The sequence below is a fragment of the Schistocerca gregaria genome, unplaced genomic scaffold (genome assembly GCF_023897955.1).
Source record: "Schistocerca gregaria isolate iqSchGreg1 unplaced genomic scaffold, iqSchGreg1.2 ptg001155l, whole genome shotgun sequence".
Taxonomy (NCBI): domain Eukaryota; kingdom Metazoa; phylum Arthropoda; class Insecta; order Orthoptera; family Acrididae; genus Schistocerca; species Schistocerca gregaria.
The window spans coordinates 25,001-40,000 of record NW_026062487.1 but is presented as its reverse complement, the minus strand read 5'-3'; positions in this window follow the sequence as shown (position 1 = coordinate 40,000).

Here is a 15,000-nt window from a genome sequence, read left to right as displayed (position 1 = left end):
TTGGCCCTTAACCTAACCCACGTTGGCCCTTAACCTAACCCACGTTGGCCCTTAACCTAACCCACGTTGGCCCTTAACCTAACCCACGTTGGCCCTTAACCTAACCCACGTTGGCCCTTAACCTAACCCACGTTGGCCCTTAACCTAACCCACGTTGGCCCTTAACCTAACCCACGTTGGCCCTTAACCTAACCCACGTTGGCCCTTAACCTAACCCACGTTGGCCCTTAACCTAACCCACGTTGGCCCTTAACCTAACCCACGTTGGCCCTTAACCTAACCCACGTTGGCCCTTAACCTAACCCACGTTGGCCCCTTAACCTAACCCACGTTGGCACCTTAACCTAAGTTACGCTGCACCTTAACCCAAGTTACGCTGCACCTTAACCCAAGTTACGCTGCACCTTAACCCAAGTTACGCTGCACCTTAACCCAAGTTACGCTGCACCTTAACCCAAGTTACGCTGCACCTTAACCCAAGTTACGCTGCACCTTAACCCAAGTTACGCTGCACCTTAACCCAAGTTACGCTGCACCTTAACCCAAGTTACGCTGCACCTTAACCCAAGTTACGCTGCACCTTAACCCAAGTTACGCTGCACCTTAACCCAAGTTACGCTGCACCTTAACCCAAGTTACGCTGCACCTTAACCCAAGTTACGCTGCACCTTAACCCAAGTTACGCTGCACCTTAACCCAAGTTACGCTGCACCTTAACCCAAGTTACGCTGCACCTTAACCCAAGTTACGCTGCACCTTAACCCAAGTTACGCTGCACCTTAACCCAAGTTACGCTGCACCTTAACCCAAGTTACGCTGCACCTTAACCCAAGTTACGCTGCACCTTAACCCAAGTTACGCTGCACCTTAACCCAAGTTACGCTGCACCTTAACCCAAGTTACGCTGCACCTTAACCCAAGTTACGCTGCACCTTAACCCAAGTTACGCTGCACCTTAACCCAAGTTACGCTGCACCTTAACCCAAGTTACGCTGCACCTTAACCCAAGTTACGCTGCACCTTAACCCAAGTTACGCTGCACCTTAACCTAACTTACGCTGCACCTTAACCTAACTTACGCTGCACCTTAACCTAACTTACGCTGCACCTTAACCTAACTTACACTGCACCTTAACCTAACTTACGCTGCACCTTAACCTAACTTACACTGCACCTTAACCTAACTTACACTGCACCTTAACTGTCACATGTAACGTCACAGGAATGTAGCTTTGCCTAACAGCAACCCTCTGAACATAGTTCACTGCTTGGATCCTCTGGTGTCATGTGTATTTCTTGATGCCATGGTGCGTACCCTCACATAAAGGTCTTTCGAGTGTTGCGTACTTTCTACACAGTCCCGCTAACCACTGGAAGGGTGTACCGCTACAGAACGAATATCGCCCTCCCCTCCTGCCCTTCCAAGCTGGTCGGTCAGGCGTTTGTTTGTGAAATGAGCCTTGCAGCTGTTCAGTTGCATTCGGTTGTCGATGCAGTCAGTGTACGTTGTGGTACGGCCTGTGTGGACTGTCCGCTGATGTACGCGTAACCCACACTGATCATCCGTCGTTACGTACTGAGTGACATAATGTGGCACATGCTTGACCGTACACCGGCTGCGCCCTACAATGGCGAATCATAAGGGCCATATGTTGTGCACGATGCTACTTGTCTCGTCTCCCCATTACAGCGAGATTGCACTGTTGTACGCCGTACAGACATGTGGTAGGTAGGTACGGACGAAAGTATTGCATGTTGGCCCCCCCCCCCCCCCCCCTCCTCCCTCTGCCGGGAATCAGCGTGAGCCGTCTGTTGATGTAGCGACGAGGGTTTTCCTATTTAATCGTATTGCCCCACACAACATGATAGCACGGTGGACCGCGTTCCACATCTGCGACATGCTACAGAGGCCGGTTGACAGTCGACCGCGCAAGGGACATTGCACACGTGCGCGGACCATCTTCCACGTGTTCTCTCGTGTACATGCCGCAGTGTGTATGTGGGCTGATGTAGCGTGTCGTGACACATAACATGCAGGCATGCCAGAATCGTAGATTTCGCAAATGTAGATTGACGTATACGTTTGCTGCCAAAGATCCGCAAATGAACTGGAAATCAGTTGTTGAGCGGTTGTTCGCGCTGCAGGTGCATCGGTGATAGCGACGATCGGTACATCTATGAACCGGTTGTTTCGGCGGTACCCGCCATGCCCCCGAACCTGAGTTGGCCATGTGGGTATGAAGCGATACGAGGCTGTGGCTTGGCGGGACAGTCCCCGGCCGGTGAGGGGGGGCCGCCCGGCGTGCTGGCCGCGCGCTGCGTGAGCGCACGCACTACAGCCGGCTGGTGGGGGGCGCCCAGTGGCAGGAGCGCCGGCCGACGGGCCCGGCTGGCGTCCCAGCTATGCGCCGGCGCACCCTGCGCGCGGCGCCAGGCGGCCAAAGTGGGTTCTGCCGAGCCCGGTGCGAAGCGCGGTGGACATCTGCAGTGTGCTGGTCCGATTGCGGACTGTGTGCGTTGAGGATGCGCCGCCGCCCGGCACTCGGCGTCGCGACGCCGTCTGCTGCTCGGTCGCCCCCAGCGGTTCTCGCAGGTGGTTTGTATCGCAGCTCTGCGGACGTGTTGGCGCGTGCGCTGTGCTGGGAGAGTTCGCTTCTGCACCCAAGTGGGGCTTTGCCCTTCTGTGGCGCTGGCGTTGGAGCTGCCGGTCACCGTAGGTGGCGCGTGTTGTTTCCCGCCGGCAATGCCACGACAGCACGCTCCCGGGCCTCTGTCGGCAGCGGCAAGCTCAGTTGGGAGCACGGGTGTTCGCACTGAAAGCGTCTACTCGCCCATCTCCGGGCGATTGCGCCTCTCTCGAACCCGACCAAGTACTTAGGACGGCGCTGCGCGCCGCCGGGACCTGAGAGGGTTTCGAGGTGTATCGTGCAGGGGAGCTCAGCCTCCTCCTGTTTGCAGAATAATTGAGCGGACGCTTGCGTGTTCGCGCGGGCCCTCGGGACACACTCCCGGGCGGCCGGCTGCTCAGCTCTCGTTGACGCAGCTCCCTGGTTGATCCTGCCAGTAGTCATATGCTTGTCTCAAAGATTAAGCCATGCATGTCTCAGTACAAGCCGCATTAAGGTGAAACCGCGAATGGCTCATTAAATCAGTTATGGTTCCTTAGATCGTACCCACGTTACTTGGATAACTGTGGTAATTCTAGAGCTAATACATGCAAAAAAAAAAAAAAAAAGAAAAAAAAAAAAATCTTTATTTCTTACAAAATATTTTTATACAATAAAACCCACCACCTTATTAATTAGTGGGTCATGATATACTACATTACTTAGGTACAGCTTATACATTTCTAATTATAATCTACAGACAGTGTGTTAGTTGAATGGGCAGACCTACTAATTAACAAATCTGCTACTCCTAATATTACTACTTAATTACTACTTACACTAGTCTCTACTGCCTGCAGCGTTACAAATATGCCAATAAATATACAATCCTACTTGTGTGCCTTGCTCACCGAGCTAACCCCGGTGAACGCGCCCTGGCACAGGGCAGGCCAATACTTTTATTCGCTGCAGGTTTCTATTTTAGTTCCTATTCTAATTTCCTAACCTAATGAACTATTCTAAGTCAGAATCGGTGCGTTGTCAAATCCGGTATGGTCGCCCCTCTCCCCCTATCCTGCGCGTGGCGGATTCCAACTTTACCAGTCGACCAGTCCACGCACAGGCGGTACGGGATCGGGGCATTGACCTAGTATGTTAATTTTTAAGTCTTAAAGCTCTCTCAGATATTGAGTTAGGACCTTTCGTGATACCTCATTTGCCAACTGATTTAGCAGTCGAAAGGTCTCTTCTTGTCTTAATAACATATACGTGTCATAGTTGGGTAGTTGCTGTCTAAGTGTAGTTGCTACATCATCGAAAAGGGGGCACTCGTAGACCACATGGTCGGGAGTTCCCTCCGATGCACCACAGTCACACGCAGGCGTTGCCCTCTTCCCAAACCGACATAGATACGTCGGGTAAGGCCCATGTCCAGTGAGAAAGTGGAACAAACCCCTAGTTGGTTCAAAATAACCCATGCTCATTCTTTCCCTCACATTCGGCAGGAAGCTGAAAGTTCTTCTGCCGGATTCCTCTGCCTCCCAGACTTCTTGCCATAGCTCTTCACCCCTCTTCCGTATCTCGCCCTTATCCCTAACCCTAGCTCCCAAGATGTCTTCTACTTTTTCTATGTCCCCTTTCTTTGCCCAATACCAAGCACCCTGTTCCCTGAGTTTGATATCCAGAGGACAAAGCCCCATTATTACTAGTAGGGCCCCTCCCGGAGATGTTCTGTATGCCCCCACAGATCTTAATATCATGTTCCTTTGAACCCTTCTCACCGACATGGCGGGCACAACCCTCGTGAGCCTGTGTGCCCAGACTCCCGCGCCGTAACCCACTATTGATGTTAGTATGCTGTTATGATACAATTTGATAAGGTGAGGGGGAAGATGAAATCTTTTATGACCTATGGTGATAAGGTTATTGAGAATTTGCAGAGCTCTTTGTGTCACGGTTTCAATGTGCTTTCCGAAGTTCCACCTTTCATCGATGATGATCCCTAAGTAACGTCCCTCTCGTCGTCGGAGTACTGGTGTGCCCTCAATTCTTACAGTCGGGTTTCTTATTAACTGTCCCTTTAGTAATAGATAGGTTGATTTAGTCGGTGAAATGGTCATCTTGGTATTACGGCACCATGATAGTAGTTGCGTCATGGCTCTATCTATTTTTGGTTCAATGTCCTCGCGACTTCGGCCGCCAACCAGTAGAAGGAGGTCATCAGCGTAGGCTATCACCTCTAGCACATCTTCATTTTGTTGCAATGCATTTAAGAGTGGCTCCATGTGGATATCCCAAAATAGGGGACCTAAGACGGAACCCTGGGGACATCCCTTTGTTATGGGTTTTCCAATCCTCCCGCTAGGGGATGATAGCCAGACCTCCCGATCTACACAATAGCTCCTAAGGCAACCGTATAGCGGCCCTGGGCACTCTTTCTCCCGCAAGCAGGAGAAGAGCGAAGGCCACCACAGGTTGTCAAAGGCGCCACTAATGTCCACCATGATGCCGACGATGTACTTGCACGAGGCTGAACCACAGACCTCGGCCGCCAGGGCGATCGCATCAGATGCGGAACGCCCAGGCCTGAAGCCAAACTGTCTGTCGCTCATCCCGCGCAGCACTCGGTGGGCAGTCAGCCTATCAGCAAGCAGCTTTTCAAGGATTTTCCCGAGCACATCCAGAAGGCAGATGGGTCTGTAAGACTTTGCCTCAGCTGGATCTTTATCGGGGCCTTTTTTAATGATTACAACGTTTGCTGCCTTCCAGATCCTCGGGAATTTACCCTGCCGAAGGCACTCGTTGTACAGCTGGGTCAAAGGAGCGACCAGTTGTGGGGCCAAAAACTGCACCACCTCCGCCACAATGCCGTCTGGCCCAGGGGCTTTCCCTCTCTTTATTGTCTTTATGAGGGCAGCGACCTCTTCCTCCGAGAAGGGGAGGACTGCCTCATCATTTGTATAGTCGCCCAGATCTAAATCTCGCAACCGTCGCTGTTCCTCAGTATCCTCTGTTCTGTCGTCGTCAGGCAACAGGGATCGGAGTAGGACCTCAGCAGTCTCCTGCCATGAGTCCGTCATCCCATCCCCATGCCTGACTGTGGACAGCATCATAGGGGAGCGGATCTTTTCTCTTACTAGTTTATACGGAATCCCCCATGGATCCAAGGCCAGCTGATTGGTCACGAATGTCTCCCAGCTTCTAACTCGGACCGCTTTTAATTCTTTTTGAAATGTTTCCTTTGCCTCCCGGTATAGCAGTAACCATCTCTGCTTCTCCCACCAGACGACACTGCGCTGGTAGTGCCTTCGCAGCCTTCTGACAGACTGACGCAGCTCCTGCAGCTCAGGAGACCATGGTGTCGGCGAGGCCGCCATGGCCCTCCTCCTAGTTGGCACGGCCGCCTTCATCGCTCTAGTCACTGCACACACCAGTTCCTCAGCTCTGTTGTCGATGTCAATTTGTCTGTCACCATCCGGTAACGGAGGAATGTCACACTCTCTGGCTAAGCGTTCCCAGTTGGCTTTCCTGAAGTTCAACTGCACCTCCCACCCCATGGCCCAGTGGCACTCCCTGCTCCCTAAGGTAAAAGTGATAAGGTTGTGATCGCTTGTGGTGGCACTGTCTATCACCTTCCAGTTCTGTATTAGGTTTGCCGCATTTGGCGTGACCAAGGTCACGTCAATGTTCGTGCCTTGCCCCCCTCCCGCCGCATAGGTGGGAGAGTTTCCCGGTTTGTTTGCCACCACAAGCTGCAACGACATAATCACTTCTTCCACCTTTCCACCATTTTCGTCCCTTGTGCCACTGTACCATAGGGGGGACTTCGCATTTATATCCGCAGTTATGACAACTCTTCGTCCCTGCAACGCCATAGCCACTCTTGTTAGGTGGTCTAAATGTATGTCGATATCATCTCCATATTGAAAATACATGTTAATGAGTGTTATAGTGCCTGCTGGAGATTGCAGTTCTATGACGTTGCAGTGACTGTTTGAGTACTGCGAAAGTAAGGTTGCCTGCAGTTTTTTGTTGGTGATTACCACAGCTGCTTTGGGGGCATCCCCACAGCTGATGACTTGCCATGTAGTGGCCACAAAAGCAATTTTGCCAGCCAGAGAGTAAGGCTCCTGCAAACAGAGTACATCCAGTCTCCTCTCCTCCACTTCCCTACGGAGTTCCTGCATCACAAGTCGACTGTTGTGCGTGTTTAGTTGGCCGACAGATGTCCTAGTCGTCATGGATAATATGTGTGTACACGGTCATATGGCCAGGTCTTGTTCGGATCGAAGGTTATTCTTCCGTTTGCCAGCACTGACTGGACGTATATGTCTTCTAAATCAAATTTTTCTCCTCGTCTTTCAAACAGTTTCTTTAGCAGGTCACGCAGGGCTCCGAAGTCCGTGGGGAGATTCACCGACTTTAGCTGTATTCTATCTACAGCCTCCATCACCGAGAAGGTTACCTTTCTGCCGTTCTCATGTCCAATTCGGACCACATGTCTCAAGGCAGTGGTCAGGGTTGCCGGCTGCTCCAGTCTTGCCAGCTGCATCGTAAATTCGAGGTTTGGGTACACCCTCACCGGATCGACAGGCGGAAGCCTGACAATTGATGTATCAGAGGTGCAACCCACACTCGAACTTGTGACTATATTTTCCTGTATGGATGGTTTTTCAATTTTCTCCTTGGGGGTTGCCGCTACCACAGGATGCCCTTGCCGTGGATGGTCTGTTTTCGGCTCAGATCCCCGGCTTCGAGGGGAGGGAGCCATGAGTGGCATGGGAAATTCTGTTTGCTGTCCTTTATCTACCATGAATACCTCTGTCTGGACAGCAGTGTCTGCTGTTTTGACTTCTGAGCTCGATAGCGATCTCAGAAATTCCCTGAATTTGTGAGCCCTCATAGCATCCCTCCTTCTCTTGCTCGGGGATTTTCGCTTTGGCATCCTGTAGGTTGTGTCAGACTCAACCATAATCAATTCTGGATATTAGGCGTTGTTCTAACATCCTGTATGTAGGGCAACTCCGTCCTGTAGCTCCACATGGCTTTTTCCCTCTGCTCTTACAGGGAATACAAACACTGGCAGCCTTGCAGTCCTTACGTACGTGTCCATTGTCACCGCACTTGGAGCACGCCGACCCCCTGGGTCCCGAGTCTGGCGTGAGATCGGTCGCTCGACGGCGCGTTCGGCGCGGGCCCGCCCGTAGCCGGCGCGCCGTAAGGCACGGAGGCTCGCACTGGGGCGTATCGCTTCCAGACGGGCGTGCCGCGGCAGTCCTCACAGGGGAAGTGACGCGTCTCTTACAGCCTCTCCTTCCCAAGTGGCTCTTTCCGCCTTCCCGTGGTGCCAGACGTTAAGCTTGGCTTTTTGCCTTGCGACAAAAGGGAGAGCTGCGACCCAACCCGATGCGAAAGCGAAGGGTGCATGGCACAGGGGGAGCTGTGTCGAGGGACCATACATCAGTCCCTTCTTTTCGCAGGGCACAGAACAACAGGTGCTCTGCATGCCGGCGATCTCGTTTGTCGACGTGGGATCGCGGCGCGTGTCGGCAAGGGTGCTTCGCCGCGCCCCTGGGTATCCGGGGCGTGTTCTGCCAAACCCAGGTGGTGGTAACATCGCCTGGGCCAGGTTAGATGGGTCCAGACCGCCGAACGCCTGGGGGACCGGCCCGCCACCTGAGTAGGAGTGGGTCCCTGGCCGAGAGGTGGAAACTCGGGCAAGTAGGCGGCGAAGGGCGAGAGGTGCATCCGCCTCTCCGGAGTGCGGGGTGCAGTTGCCGGGGTGCGTCGCGTGAAATCGCCGATGACGAAGTCACCGAGGGGGACCAGTGCGCTGGAAACGGCGCGCTGAACCCAGCAGCTCTGGAGTGCTCTTGACCTAGGGGCGAGGTCGGTGAGCGAGCTGCAGAAGTCCCCCCCCATGCCAGAGGAGCCGGTCCGGGGCAAGAGACGGGCTCCCACCCCCTTTTTTTCACTCGTTCATCATGGCTACACCAGAAACGAGTGATTCGAGTGCGCCAACGCGAGCTTCCGTGATGTCTGAACCCGCTCCTCAGGACGAGTCGGGACAGGCAACTGAGGAAAACGTTCTACAAAGACACACGAGAATATCATTGCTCCTCGAGCAACATATTAAAAATGGTAAAATTAGTCAAGCGGCTCTGACTATAATCAAAAATGAACTGGCGGCGTGGGCTATCGCAAACGCCAAGCTTGAGGGCCGAGTGGAAGAACTGACAAAAGAAAATGAGAGACTAAGGAAACAACCCGGAAAGACCTGGGCGGCGGTGGTCGCACAAGCGCCACCAAAACCGCAGACTACAAAGGATACCATTGCAAAAGTTACTAAAAGATCTGACACAACGGTATTCCTAAGAACCCTACCAGGTCAAGACACTAGCGTTAAAAGAATACAGGAATTGCTTACGACAACCATCAATCCAGCTAAAGACAAAATTAAAATAAATAAGGTAAAACCCAGCAGAAACTCTGTCATTGTAGAAGTAGCTTCAGAAGAAGACAAAGAGAAACTGTTAAATAATGCAAAACTAAACTCGGTGGTCAAATGCGAGCCACCGAGGAAAAGAAACCCATTGGTCATCTTGTATGATGTACCAACAGTCATGACGAATGAAGAACTGCATAAATCTATAAAGGCTCAGAATTTTGATGATATGACAGAAGAAGAATTTAAAGCAAACTTCAATTTGAGATTCAAAACCGGGCCTCGGGACCGTGATGTGGTCCATCACGTTGCCGAGGTCTCCGCTCACATGTGGAAAAGAATTACAGCAATGGGCAGACTATATGTCGGCTTTCACGCCATTAATACACGCGACTTTCTGGTCGTACCGCGTTGCCACAATTGTGGAGATCTCGACCACGTTTTGAGGCACTGTACCAGGGGGTCGGCCTGCTCGAAATGTGGCGAGGATGGCCACGTCAGGAAGGATTGTAGGGCTGCGGCGGTTTGTATCCCCTGCAAGAGACGGGGTAAAAAGCCCTGTGGTACCACGGGACGTAGCTGCCCCACCTACAGACTTCTGGAACAAAGGCTTATTTCAAGAATAGACTATGGCTGATCAAACCAAAGCCAACAGGATGCCCAAAAGGAAATCCCCTAGCAAAAGGAGGAGGGATGCCCTGAGGGCGAGTGCTTTCAAGCTTTTCTTGAGGTTGCACATGGGCACCACAACCAGAACCGTAGATAAAAGCACTCAAACCGACTCTACCACTACGGATAGAGGGACACAAACGAGGCCTCTGGCAGTCACGCTCCCCTCCTCCCCAATCAGGGAAACAAGGCCGACAAAAGACCTACGGCAACGGCATCCTGTACCAGAGACGGTGGCAGTCTCAGCAGAATTAAATATAACAACAAAACAACCAGTTCAAGAAAATAAAATAACTAGTTCAAGTGAACCAGATGCAATAAAAGATCCTGTAGTGAGACTGCCACCCGTCGATCCAGTCAGAGTCTATCCAAACCTGGAACTCACCATGCAACTGGCGAGGCTGGAGCAGCCGACTACCCTGACCACTGCCTTGAGACATGTGGTTCGGGTGGGACATGAATATGGACAGAGAGTCACCTTCTCGGTAATGGAGGCTGTGGACAGAATTCAACTCAAGTCAGTGAATCTCCCCACTGACTTCGGAGCCCTGCGTGACCTACTAAAGAAAGTCTTTGACAGACGTGGAGAAAAATTCGACCTGAATGAAATTTATCGACAAGCTGTTCTGGCAAATGGACGTATCACATTCGACTGGAACAAAACATGGCCTCATGACAGGATTCACACATACACTCCATAGACAACTACATGACGGAAATCACCATTGGCCAACTAAACACCCATAACAGCAGACTTGTCATGCAGGAGTTGCGAAGGGAAGTGGAGGAGAGGAGACTGGATGTGGTCTGCCTGCAGGAGCCGTACTCCCTAAACGGGAAGATTGCTTTCACAGCTGCGACCTGGCAAGTCGTCTGCAGAGGTGAAGACCCAAAAGCGGCAATTATTATCACTAACAAACTGATTAGGGCTACAGTTCTAACGCAGTTCACAACCAGCCACTGCAACGTCGTGGAGCTGCAATCTCCAGCAGGAGCTATTATCATGATCAACACATACTTTCAATATGGTGATGATATTGAAAGACACCTAGCTCATCTCACCACAGCTATCACGGCGTTGCGGGGGCGGAAAACATTTGTGACTGCCGATATGAATGCCAAATCCCCCTTATGGTACAGCGGCACCAGGGATCCCAATGGAGAGAAGGCAGAAGAAGCCATCATGGCCTTGCAGCTTGTAGTGGCTAACAAGCCAGGCAACCCTCCGACCTATGCGGCGGGAGGGGGCCAAGGCACAAACATCGACGTGACCCTGGCTACGCCAAACGCAGCATACCTAATCCAGCAATGGAAAGTAGTTGAGAATGCCACTACAAGTGACCACAATCTTATTACTTTCAACATAGGAGATGGCGAGAGCCGCTGGGCCATGGGGTGGGAAATACAATACAATTACAATAGAGCCGACTGGGAGAGACTTGCTGGGGAGTGCGACATTCCTCCGATATCAGAAGGTGACGACCACAGACACTTTGACGTTGACAACAGAGCCGAAGAACTGGTCTCAGTAATAACTCGAGCAGTCAAGGCAGCCGTACCTACTAGGAGGAGGGCCATGGCGGCCTCTCCATCACCATGGTCTGCTGAACTAGAGGAGATGCGCCGGTCGGTCAGAAGGCTCAGGAGGCACTACCAGCGCAGTGTCGTCTGGCAAGAAAGACAAAGATGGCTGCAGCTTTACCGGGAAGCCAAAGATAACTTCCAAAAACAGCTACGGGAAGTTAGAACAAAAAGTTGGGAACACTTTGTTCTGAACCAACTAGCATTAGACCCATGGGGAGTTCCCTACAGGCTTGTCCGGGAAAAGATCCGTTCTCCGATGGAGCTTTCAACCGTCAGGCATGGGGACCGGATGACGGGGTCTTGGCAGGAAACTGCTGAGGTCCTTCTCCACTCCCTGTTGCCTGATGATACAGCGGATGAGACAGATGAACAACGGCAGCTGCGGGAGAATAACAACAATGCGTATGAAAATGATATGGCAGTCTACCCATTCTCAGAAGAAGAGGTAGCTGGCCACATAAATTCCCTGAAGAGAGGAAAAGCTCCTGGGCCAGACGGTATTGTGGCGGAAGTGGTGCAATTCCTGGCCCCCCAGATAGTCGCCCCTCTAACTCATTTATATAACGAATGCCTCAAGCAGAAAAAGTTCCCTCGAATATGGAAGAGGGCAAATGTGGTAATTATAAAGAAAGGGGCTGACAAAGACCCAGCAGAAACCAAATCTTATAGACCTATCTGCCTGCTTGATCTGCTTGGGAAGATTCTGGAGAGACTTCTGGCTGAGAGACTGGCGGCACACCGAGTGCTGTGCGGAATGAGCAACAGGCAGTTTGGCTTCAGGTCTGGACGATCGGCATCTGATGCAATCGCCCTGGCGGCCGAGGTCTGCGGCTCTACCCCGTACAAGTACGTTGTTGGCATCATGGTGGATATAAGTGGCGCCTTCGACAACCTGTGGTGGCCTTCGCTCTTCTCCTGCTTAAGGGAGAAGGAGTGTCCAGGGCCGCTATATGGCTGTCTGAGGAGCTATTGTGAAGATCGGGAGGTCTGGCTATCATCTGCTAGCACAAGAGTAAGGAAAACTATCACCAAGGGATGTCCCCAGGGTTCCGTACTGGGTCCGCTGTTCTGGGACATCCACATGGAACCCTTACTAGATACATTACAACAAAGCGACGAAGTGCTGGAGGTGATAGCCTACGCAGATGATCTCCTCCTACTGGTCGGCGGCCGTAGCCGAGAGGACATAGAGCCAAAGATCGAGAGAGCAATAAACACACTCCAACTGTGGTGCCGCAAGACAAAAATGACAATTTCACCGGCCAAGTCTACCTATCTTCTTCTAAAGGGACAATTAGCTCGTAACCCAACTGTTAGGATAGATGGATCACCAGTTCTCCGGCGACGTGAGACACGCTATCTAGGTATCATCATTGATGAAAGGTGGACTTTCAGTAGACACATTGAAACCGTAACTCAAAGAGCTTTACAGGTACTCAACAACCTCATCTCCATTGGGCATAAGCGGTTTCATCTTCCACCACATCTCATCAAACTCTATCATAACAGTATACTAACATCCATAGTGGGTTACGGCTCCGGAGTCTGGGCACACAGGCTCACGAGGGTGGTGCCCGCCATGACAGTGAGGAGAGTGCAGAGAAATATGATCCTGAGATCAGTGGGGGCATACAGAACTACACCGGGAGGAGCCCTGTTAGTTATTATGGGGCTTTGCCCCCTGGATATCAAAATTCGGGAGCAGGCCGCTTGGTACTGGACTAAAAAGGGGAATTTGGAAAAAACCGAGGAAATTCTGGGCAGCAGGACAGAAAATAAAGTAGAAATTAGGAAAAAAGGGGAGCTGCTATGGCAACTTTCGTGGGAAACCGAAGAAACAGGGCGTCGTACCTTTGAGCTCCTACCAGATGTTAGGGAAAGGATGGAAATGTCACATTTCGATCCATCCCGGGGACTCATCCACTTCCTCACTGGGCATGGACCGTACTCGACATATCTATGTCGATTTGGTAAAAAGGCGACACCTGCGTGTGACTGTGGTGTTTATTATTAGTAACCTGCAGCGATCACCATCTCGGCCTGCCCAGTGTCAGGGGCACGCTCATTGGGGTTAGCTCAATGAGCAAGGCTCTACAGTAGGTTTATATAAATTAGCTGACACAACTGTAACGCTGTAGGATTAGTAACTAGTCTAAAGATTAAATGTTTGTAGTAGACTAACAATAATGTTGCCCATTGCTTACTGTTCACTTATATACTAACTAGTTACTACATAGAACTTAGAATTAGCTGCTAATTACCCTTGTATAACTAACTTGGCCCACTAATCAAATAAGGCAGTGGGCTAGATGTAAAATTAACAGTGTTTATGGAAATAAAGAATTTTTTTTTTAAAAAAAAAAAAAAAAAAAAAAAAAAAAAACAGAGTCCCGACCAGAGATGGAAGGGACGCTTTTATTAGATCAAAACCAATCGGATTGGCTCGTCTGGTCCGTTTGCCTTGGTGACTCTGAATAACTTTGGGCTGATCGCACGGTCCTCGTACCGGCGACGCATCTTTCAAATGTCTGCCTTATCAACTGTCGATGGTAGGTTCTGCGCCTACCATGGTTGTAACGGGTAACGGGGAATCAGGGTTCGATTCCGGAGAGGGAGCCTGAGAAACGGCTACCACATCCAAGGAAGGCAGCAGGCGCGCAAATTACCCACTCCCGGCACGGGGAGGTAGTGACGAAAAATAACGATACGGGACTCATCCGAGGCCCCGTAATCGGAATGAGTACACTTTAAATCCTTTAACGAGTATCTATTGGAGGGCAAGTCTGGTGCCAGCAGCCGCGGTAATTCCAGCTCCAATAGCGTATATTAAAGTTGTTGCGGTTAAAAAGCTCGTAGTTGGATTTGTGTCCCACGCTGTTGGTTCACCGCCCGTCGGTGTTTAACTGGCATGTATCGTGGGACGTCCTGCCGGTGGGGCGAGCCGAAGGCGTGCTTGCGCGTCCCGAGGCGGACCCCGTTGAAATCCTACCAGGGTGCTCTTAGTTGAGTGTCTCGGTGGGCCGGCACGTTTACTTTGAACAAATTAGAGTGCTTAAAGCAGGCAAGCCCGCCTGAATACTGTGTGCATGGAATAATGGAATAGGACCTCGGTTCTATTTTGTTGGTTTTCGGAACCCGAGGTAATGATTAATAGGGACAGGCGGGGGCATTCGTATTGCGACGTTAGAGGTGAAATTCTTGGATCGTCGCAAGACGAACAGAAGCGAAAGCATTTGCCAAGTATGTTTTCATTAATCAAGAACGAAAGTTAGAGGTTCGAAGGCGATCAGATACCGCCCTAGTTCTAACCATAAACGATGCCAGCCAGCGATCCGCCGCAGTTCCTCCGATGACTCGGCGGGCAGCCTCCGGGAAACCAAAGCTTTTGGGTTCCGGGGGAAGTATGGTTGCAAAGCTGAAACTTAAAGGAATTGACGGAAGGGCACCACCAGGAGTGGAGCCTGCGGCTTAATTTGACTCAACACGGGAAACCTCACCAGGCCCGGACACCGGAAGGATTGACAGATTGATAGCTCTTTCTTGATTCGGTGGGTGGTGGTGCATGGCCGTTCTTAGTTGGTGGAGCGATTTGTCTGGTTAATTCCGATAACGAACGAGACTCTAGCCTGCTAACTAGTCGCGTGACATCCTTCGTGCTGTCAGCGATTACTTTTCTTCTTAGAGGGACAGGCGGCT